General features: G+C 38.5%; 1 pseudogene; it reads right to left on the bottom strand.

Moving 5' to 3' along the window:
- Positions 1-1729: 1729 nt before the first annotated feature.
- Positions 1730-4587, bottom strand: LOC137975619 (uncharacterized; annotated as a pseudogene).
- Positions 4588-9670: the final 5083 nt, after the last annotated feature.

Here is a 9670-nt window from a genome sequence, read left to right as displayed (position 1 = left end):
TGATATCAGATCGAGGTTGACGAAAGATGGCCACTAGAGAATTAAATACCGAGATAATAAGAGGTCTTTCTTAAGAGATTGGAAGTTTCTACGAAAAAACCGAGTCCAAATATTGGAAGTCCTTGCCATCTGAAGCGGTTCCTGAGAAGCTTGCGATCCAGGATTTGTTTAAAGAGTTGAACCGATTGAAAGAAGATTCCTTGAAGTCATACTCACGGATATCTGCTCGAGATAAACTAACAGTGTCTTCTTGTAATTTGCACGACATGGCCTGCCGCGAGCTTGACAACTGGAAAAGGTCGATAATCAGAAGAGAGTTTTTCGTCGCCAAACATTCCAATCCATGGGTTGTAGAATTCTGCTACAGACTTCATCAGGAGATATTCGATCATTTAGTGGAAATCCTTACTTGTACATCCATGTATGGAGTAAACATCCAGAACCAACTTAAAAAAAAACGGCGAAGCAAAAGAAAAGGTCATTGAAGTGTCTCACAAAAGAAAGCTGGAGCGATGGTTTTCAGATGGACAAATAACTGGAAAGATAGGGTTTAGAAGAAGCATTAAAGGCAAGGGACACACTGATCTACTTGTGGATGCAAATAGGCCTTTCCAGCTTAAATACATTTACTCCACAGAAATGGTTCAAATTAAGTGTTATTATGGTGTCTGGAACGAAGAAGGAGTTCCTCAGTTTATTTGAAATCAATGAATCTACTGTGCACGTTTTAGTTCCTGTTGTGTTTAACAGTTAAGAAATAGATTCCATGTTACCGTGTGTCTGCTCAGTAATAGATCACACGACGTCAAAATGTGGTGAGAACAAAAGGCGATAGTTGAGTGCGTCACTGATGTTCTCACCACATTTTGACGTCTTCTGTAATCTATTACTGAACAGAGGAATCTATCTGTTTTATATAATAATTTTTTTATGCTGACGTCAACTATGCGTCTGCCCTCTCATAGGCCACAAATGAGAGCCAATCAAAATGCAAGAATAACTTGGACTATTATATAAAGAATATTGTATTGGTTGACATTGGAATATTCCAGTTGCTTTTGTTGTTTTTACATCAGAATTAAGTTGCAAGATGATTATGATTACCAGGGCATGGACCGTACAAAATTTTAACTATATATATATTTAACTATGTTTTTTTTTTTTTTTTGGAAATATCCATACTTACCCAAAAAAGGTAATTATAAATTATGACAAGAGGAGAGAAAGCCAGAGACAAAGGCAGGGTTCATACTATGACCTTCCATGACAGGGTTATTGATTTTTATGGTTGAACACATAAAGATTAGATACTTTCCATCTTCAGTTTTCAACATTTATCCCATAAATATCATACAAGTTGTGAAATTGTTATTATTTGATTATAGTAGGCAACTTTGTGTCCTCTAAGCTTCACTGCCAAGCTGAATATAAATTATACAATGTATATCAAAAGCAATCTACTTCAATGGCCAATTTGTGGATTTGTTATCAAGTTTTATTTTAGGGGTTTGTATAACACAAAACAATAGCATTTAAGATCCAGATAAAGTGTAATTTTTATGAAACCAACAAGAACATTATAACCTTAAACAGCATATAACATTAAAGCTCTTATTATCAATGAACTTTCCTCAGAAAAACCTCTTATTATCTCAATATTTAATTCTCTAGCTACCACCTTTGAACACCCCCAATCTGATATCATCCAGCCAAGCCTCACAAAAGATATTCATTTTTGAGCTTCAGCAAGAATTTTTTTCATCTTTAATGTTATTTTCCCCGCTGAACCACAAGCAACAATTTCTTTTGAAATTTCACATGAGCAGTACATGCATGCACCTTCAGTGCTTGAAGGCATACCACATGAACAATATCCTGCAGTGTTGCACCGCTTTGGAATATACGTGTCTTTACATTTCTTGTAGGTATCATGAAATGGATTCTGTTGCCTTATCCAAATGTTGGACATATGCTCATGCCTAAACACTTTGACCCATCTGTGTTTTACAAGGCAAAAACTGGCAAACAAAGCAAGTTGCTGGTGTTTAGACTCTTCCCTGCATTGAGTTAATTCCTAAACCCACACCAAGATCTTCATAAAGCTGTTTGGTATGAAAGGGTACACAGTAGCCCATTGCCCAAACACTGAGATTTGCAGAATGAAATAATGATGTCAAATTAAAATACTGTCTGCAATCCTGCTCTAAACTGGGTAGATCACTGGAGCTAATATTGGAGACTCTGCTGGCAAGGGACAAGCAGTTCCTTAGGTGAAGACCCATTCTCCCAAGAGACAATACAAAAAGTTCTTGGCCTGCTCAATATTTCCCTCCTCAATTTGAGCTTCAACAAGATACATAAAGCCATCACAAAATTTCTTCGTTTCCTCCCCAGTGAACCGAAATTCAAAGGGAGATGACTTTCGATTCTCTTTGAACCACCGCAAAATCTTATTATACATCTTCTTGCACTTTAATTTAAACCAGAGGGCCTTCAAATGCCTACGCAAAGAGTTATCTTCTGCCAAGTGAAAAACAGACTTTGCACTGGTGGGAATCTTTGCTTTAGCCAAAACATGGGTGAAAAGCAACTTATGCCAATGCCCCCAGCAATTATTTCCCACATGAAGATTATCACATTTTGCATTCTGAATAACTGGACCAAGAATTGGCTCAAATTCTTGTCTAGATTTAAGGCTTGCTATGTAGTTGCATACTTTTGTACGTATTGTCTGCTCTTGAGCAGCATTAACTGCCCTTCCCTGTTTTTCTTTAAATTGTGTCACCTTTTTCGCAACTTCTTCCCTGAATTTATATTCCCATGGCTTCCACTTACTTTGTGGATTGTTACTCAAGCTTTGCCCTCTTTCCTGTAATTCAGTAAGTTGCACATTTGCAAAAGAACATGGGTATTTAGCAGCATTGCTCAGTTCTCCAGAAAATTTTGCAAGCCACTTCATATCTGATGGAACAAGTTTAAATTCAAACTTAACCTGCTGATCTCTTACTGTAAACGTTTGACTTGCAATAGCAGTCATCTCTGATCTAAGTTGTTTGCCATATTCTACCATTGCAGGGTGATCTTCTTTACAGTTGGCGCCACAAATCAAAAAATTGTCATCTGGCGAGGCAATTCTTTCTAAAACATTCAAAAATGAAATAAGCCATGCACAAGCCTCATTAGCCTTACCAAAAGGGGCACCATCTGCGCCAACTGCTACTAGAAAATGACCCTTTTCTTTACCAAACCATGTGAGAAAATTAGGTATATGGCCATCTATGTGAAGGTAGAGGTCTGCCATTTGGAGTAAACGCTCTTTAAGGTCAATATAATAACCAGGGACCACTGGCAGTAAGTTTCTATTAACTTCTTCATTTTCCTTTTCTACTTGACCTTCAGCAGGGGCCTGCGGTATGCTATTAGGTTCTCCAATATTTTGTACCTCTATAAATTTCATCAACTCTTTGTAAGGTACAAGTGCAGGTAATCTACAACCCTCTTCAAACTCTGTGTGCTTTCGCTTCTTTGCTGGGATGTCATAATCAAATATTTCTGAAGATCTAATATTACAATACTTTCTCTTGCTAAGAATTCCACCCTTGTATAGCACACTTACAGACCTGAGAAAATTCTTTGAGGACTTTTCAAATTTAGCTACAGATTTAGCCACAAGCTGTGGTACAACTGCTTTACAAACAGTTTTTAACTTTTTAAGTATGCCAGTGACTACTTTAGTTTTACAATTTGTTACTAAGGTGCTCCAAAGTCCATTGGCAGTTGCACATTGAACTTCAGGCTCTGTACTTGGTGTAGAGTGAATTTTCTTGGCAGAATCATATGTAAGCTTTCTTCTCTTAGCTGAAATGTTGTGTGACAAACCAACACACTTGTCACTGTTGTTTTCATCTAGAGTGGTTGGCATTACAACATGTTGTCCTCTTGGCAGATGCACTATTTCATTGTCTAATAACCCTCGCTGTAGAGAGAAAAAAGGAAGGGTGACTTTAGAATTTTAAACACTGAAATAACGATCTGATAAAATTATTTGAAACATCGAAATACTGAATTGCTGTAATTACGGCTCTGCATAAATATTTTGCACAAGTGCATGTCTCCTACAACATCTTATTTATTACTGATTTAAGATATCATATCAGCCTCTAGGAAAGTAATGCAAAAAAATCACAACGTTTCGACCACTCCGAGTTAATTGTCACGTGCTTATGATTTTTATTCTTTGTTTTTATTGCAAGATCGATCTCTAAGAAATTACTCATCATTATTATTTGGTAAAGAAGATATTTATCAGCATGCAATATTATATTTGTAAAACAAATAATACACTTGCGATCTTAAATTTTGCATTTCAAATCGAAAATACTACTTCGATAAAAAAATCTGAGTATTAATAGGTAATCACAAAACCAAAAATAATTTTTTTACAGCATTAATTACCTAACTTACTTTTCTCTTCAGTTCTGTAATTTTTCCTTCCAATTCTTGAATAGACTTATTCGCTTCAACTAAAACCTGTCGTTTCTTCTTTCTCTGCCGTGCCCACTCTCCAATGGGATAACGTGATGACATCTCGCCGGTGTAACTTTAGCAAAACAAGATCAATGTCAAGCAAATTTTGCATGTCAATAGTCAATACAACTGGCTAAAATCCTATCGTTTTCATTTAGCGTAAATCGACACTAAAAGAGGTAAAATTGACCACAAACACAGCCAAATAATCTCCAGAAAGTAATACTAGTCATCTTCTACCTTCACCTAAAGGAAAAAAATCGAAAATGTCCCTAAAATAGTCGAATTTGGTATCAAATTAAAGCTTACCTTGTAGTTTTGCAAATGGCGAAGAACACAAATCTCGTGGCTGTCAAATTTAGGCACTAGACCTCTTCAAAGTCGACTGTCAAATGGGCCTGAGAAATACCCACAAATCTTTGCATGAGTGGCCAAAAACAGAACGGGTGGTCAAAATTGCGGTTTGCGAAACACATGAAACAGAATTACAGTGAAAATGTTTGGACGGAAGAAATTGGCTTCTACTTAGATGGTACGGGTTTCACACACAAGCGAAATCCACTAGATCAGGCAAGTGTACCGAAGGCTCGTGTGTGGAGAAAGAAATCGGAACGCTTGGCCCTGGGATGCACTGCTAAAGGTCATAAAGAGGGAACAGGAGGAAAAGCTATTTCCTTTGAAAAGGGAGTTATTTGCTGTGAGCCATATCAAAGAATGAATGGGAGATATTTCGCATCATTCATTGATGCCAATTTTCACAAGCTCTTTCAAGTTGGTGGCAAAGGGAGCAGGCGCCTTTTTGTCCAAGATGGAGATCCTTCTCAAAATTCATCTTTAGCAAGAGCTGCAATGCAACGCACCAACAGCACATTAATTAAACTGTGCCCAAGATCTCCAGATCTGGCTTGCATTGAAAATTTGTTTTCAATAGTTGGCAGGAAGCTCAGGAATCAAGCTGTGCAAGGCAATATACGCTGTGAAACATTTCAACAGTTTCAAACTCGTGTGATAAATACATTGTTGTCTGTACCCGTTGAGACTGTGAACACTTTAATAAGCTCTATGCCCAAACGGATTGACATGGTTATCAAGAGCAACGGCAAGCGTATAAAATATTAATTAAGGATTCAAATTAGTTGTGTAAATATATCACAGCAGCAGAACACGTTTTACTCTTCAATAGTAACCAAATCAGTTTAAGCAAAAGAACAGCTCGTCCATAATGGTGTGGCGGTCTGATCTCGAGACACTCTGACTCAAAGCCTGAAAATATTAGGCTAATGGATAACAGCACCTGTTACTGACGCAAAACGATACTTTCATTCATATTGTTCATTTTTTGGTTTTACTCGACATCACCATACCCCTGTAGGGGCCAAAAGGATAATAATGTAAGCCCCGCATTAATTACATTAACTTATGAGTGCACAATGGTGAAGTAACTTAATGAATGTTTTCCAAATTCTGTCCGTCTACTGCCTGTTACAAGATAGGTAAAAATAGACTTGAAAATATGAAAACGTAATTAGACTTTTCCAATCACCTGTATGTTATGACGTCGTTTGGAATCGTGAATCTCAACGTCTCACCATGGTGAATCGTTGGTAAGGTGAAAGATAAACAATTCGATTCTTTAAACAGACGATTCACCATGGTGAACCGTGTCGCAATAGCATGAAATGCTATGGGATTTATTCCAATTTATCTTTAATAACTAGTTTTGAACACAACCTCGGGATAGGATCGCTTTAATGCCCGGAAACTCGTTTTTCCCAATTTATCGAGCTAAAGTATGTCTGGTGAATCGCACGGTGAATCGATAATAATCGCTTTTGCGCACAAGATTTAATTTGCATACTAATTCAATTTCAGTTTAATCATGCTGTGGAAAAATAAGTTCACTAAAACAACGGGCACACAATGGAATGGAGCGTTGCTCTTCTTCTGGAATCTGGTAGTATAGAGAGAATACTCGCCATCGAACCTTCATCATATCTGTTTCCCTTTGGTCCAGGACTCCTCCTCGGACAAAAGAAAGTTCATCTTCGCTGGTGCAAAAAATCGGGGTGTCTCCTTTAAAAGCAATGTCATGTTTATAATGTGTTTTTGGCGCAGGCAAGTGCACTTCCTGGCCCTCCAGAAGCATGAGAAAGTCATGCCAAGGAATTATTTGCGCGGACCACCGGAAGTCGTTCAAGAATACTACTTCCGCTTCTTCAGCTCCTATCCAAGCAGACGTTGTAGACGCTGGGTTTGTAAACGTCATTCAGTGGGTTCAATAAAAACGTTTTGGCACAGTTGCAGGGACCTTTGAGATACAGGTTTCGGTATTTCCCACGGCCCTTTTGCAGGAGAGTACGCACAGCATCGAAAAAATCTATTCTTGGGTATATTGTTTTGCAGAAGAACTTCATTAGCCATTCGTATCCACTGCCCCCCACAACCAGGCTCGCACTCATTTCCCAGACAGCCATAAAGGACCTCAACTCTACTCAATTGACTTCTTTGGAGGGTTGCCTCCGCATTCTCAAACTCCCACCCAACAGAGAGGGCTTCATCAACGGCTTTGCTTCCACGGTTTGCAATAAATTGGGCTAAGTCGCGTTTTCCTTCGTTTTTCTACTGGTTTGCTAGCGCAAGAAGTTGTAAACGAGTTTTTATCCCCTTTTGAACTACTACTTGGGATACGTCGTAAATACTTAAACATTTACGCGACTTCTTGCGCTTGGTGCAGGGATAATTTCCTTCAGCAGGTCTTGTACGCGTTCGACTGGCTCTACTCGTGTGTGGCTGAGAGGCGTTCGTTAAATCGGGGTGATTTATGGATTGCAGATAAGAGGAATCCTCTTTGGTAGTATACTGCCATGCGGAGTAATAATTATGGTGATTGTTGCTAAAATGTACTTTCACTCCGTGTCGCTCCTCAAGATAATTACGTACTCTTAGCCAACGGCGCCATGCATTTAATTTTACGGCCATGTGGAAATGATAACCGCCATCTCTATGAGCCTCTTTGCTGCAAACCCACTGAACAACCTCTGAATGCGTACAGGGATCGGCGTTGGCAAAACTATCCAAAACAAGGCGTGAAAATTCTTCTCTACTTGCCACCACTTCCAAGTCAGCTCGACTGTATGTTATTAAGTACACACTCCTAACCTCACGAGACATCAGTGACCTCACCTCGTGAGAGTTCTCCCCTTCGCTAACCGCTGTCATCGCTTCACTGGTAACATCAACTCTCAGAATGCAAGGAACATTTAATTTGCTTTTCAGACCGCCTTAATTTCGCTCGATTCTCGGCTCCATAACACTTAAACCAGCCAAGACGGTATGTTTAATCAAATTACACAGTGTAAACAACTTTATAAGGAAATGCGGTAAACAGCATATTAAAGGTCTTCCCTTTGACATCAGACACTATTTCTTTGGCCTTATAAGAACTCCCCAACACATCTCGTACGATTATTATCATGTTCAAACCAACTGCCCACTTTTTGAAGTACGAAGCATGCGAACAGACAACGCTGTTTGCCTTAGGAAGAAATTGACCTCTTTTTGAGACTTGCCTTCTATCCTAATCTGAACGCTTTGCACCCTTTACAGATTTGCCGATTTCTTTGAAACAAATACAATGCTCGTCACATTTGTTGGAACACCCATCCTCGTTTCCCCCCTCCTTCAATGTTGATTTCAAAACTACCAGAAGTTGTCCGAAAATTTTTCTAACAACACTGAATTGGGGGGAGGGGGAGAAGGGATAAGCTGCCATCTTGTAACACGACGATTCTAGATCATTCGTGTAACGTGTTCCAACGAATTGTGTCTAGTGTTGTAGATTTTAACTTCTCTGTTCTGGCCAGCGTGTGAAAGATCTTGTCCTGATTCCATCTCCTCCTCATGGGTATTCAGTAAACTTTCTAAAGAACTGTGGACTTGGCCAGTCTACAGTATATACAAGATCAATTCAAAAGTATTTTGGATACTACGCTAATTAGGAACAGCCCTAGCAAGGATGGGGTGAATTTTATTTCTTTTTGGGTGTTTTGAAGTACAGCACACTGCGAGCAATACGTTGGTTTATCGTAGTTTGAGCAATGGTTTTTAAATATAGGATTATACTTACAGCCAGTGTAGAAAAGAAATACAGACGTTAACGCACCGATTCTTTTCCTGTTCAAAAGGAAGGGTTTACTTTGACATACTTTGTATATTGAATAAAACAAGATGGTTTATTGTGCTATAGTACATTGATGATACTTCAGCTTTTTAAAATAAAGAATTATTGTCATCCTTCTTCTTCATCTTCTAAGAATTATAATGAGAATAATAATAAAATAACAGTAATAATACTAGCAATATTAAAATATCTGCGGTACGTAGTTTAGCAGATATTTTGTATTTGTATTGGTAGTCTTATTGTGTTATTAAATTAGGTGTTTCGGTTACGCAATACGCGTTAATTGCGTGCATATATAAGCTGTTGTCAGTTAGTTCTTCTTCCTTCGGGTCTGCTAATGCCACACGCTACTCCACTGTTCTTTAGCATGAATGATTCTGAGGAAATTTGTGCACATTCTAGTTGGAACGATGGAGTTTTACCAGTCATTATAATTAATATCTTACACATGTACCTTATAAGCTTGTGATTGGTGTCAATGTGCCACAATGCTAGGGCTGAGTATACACTGTACTGTCTCCTATTAATGGTATTAAGCTGTAACGCCCTCAATAACACTCCTTCTGGATCAACACGACACATTGACTCTCGAATCTGCTCTTGTTGAACGCGAAGTCCACATGCAAGCAGAAAACCAGTCATTGTTTTTTAACTGCAATTCGGGAAGTCTTAAAAATTGCTGAAACTATATGATCCAAATCTTCATCTTTTATCACAGCATAACCCTCAGAAACAGACAATCCCTATTGACGCAACCTTTTTTTCACAGTTGACGGCGACACACCTAAAAGTACTGCAATCTCTAAATCGATGATCAAGGGAAAAAAGTAAATGCTCTCTTGAAATAACATATGAAGGTCTTCCAGGTACTCCAGAAAATGCAACACACTGGCTTTGTAAGCAAAGGAGAAATCTACAAGTGATTGTTCTTGCGATGACAACAAAGCCGTCCTTGCCTCACGT

The sequence above is a fragment of the Montipora foliosa genome, chromosome 11, assembly GCF_036669935.1.
Source record: "Montipora foliosa isolate CH-2021 chromosome 11, ASM3666993v2, whole genome shotgun sequence".
Taxonomy (NCBI): Eukaryota; Metazoa; Cnidaria; class Anthozoa; order Scleractinia; family Acroporidae; genus Montipora; species Montipora foliosa.
This window is presented reverse-complemented; position numbering and strand designations above follow the sequence as displayed.